Here is a 256-nt window from a genome sequence, read left to right as displayed (position 1 = left end):
GAGATGAAATGCCATGCGCGGCACTTCTGCTCTGCTGCTGCAGTGCCGTTCGTGTTCTGTCAGAGCAGGGGAAGGTTGCTATAACCATTCTACAACGTGTGGCCCTAGGTTATTCCTGCTTTCCTGAGCAGTTTGAGTTGCTGCACAGATGATTTTGTAAACCCCCATTTCCCCCATCGTTGCTCGACCCAGTGCCCAAGTGGCCCCTCCTGCTGACCCTGTGTCTTTCTCCTTGCTCTCCAGGGCTCTGGGACCT

Source organism: Geospiza fortis, unplaced genomic scaffold (assembly GCF_000277835.1).
Source record: "Geospiza fortis unplaced genomic scaffold, GeoFor_1.0 scaffold172, whole genome shotgun sequence".
Classification (NCBI taxonomy): domain Eukaryota; kingdom Metazoa; phylum Chordata; class Aves; order Passeriformes; family Thraupidae; genus Geospiza; species Geospiza fortis.
The sequence above is the reverse complement of the archived record's forward strand: the minus strand, read 5'-3'. Positions refer to the sequence as shown.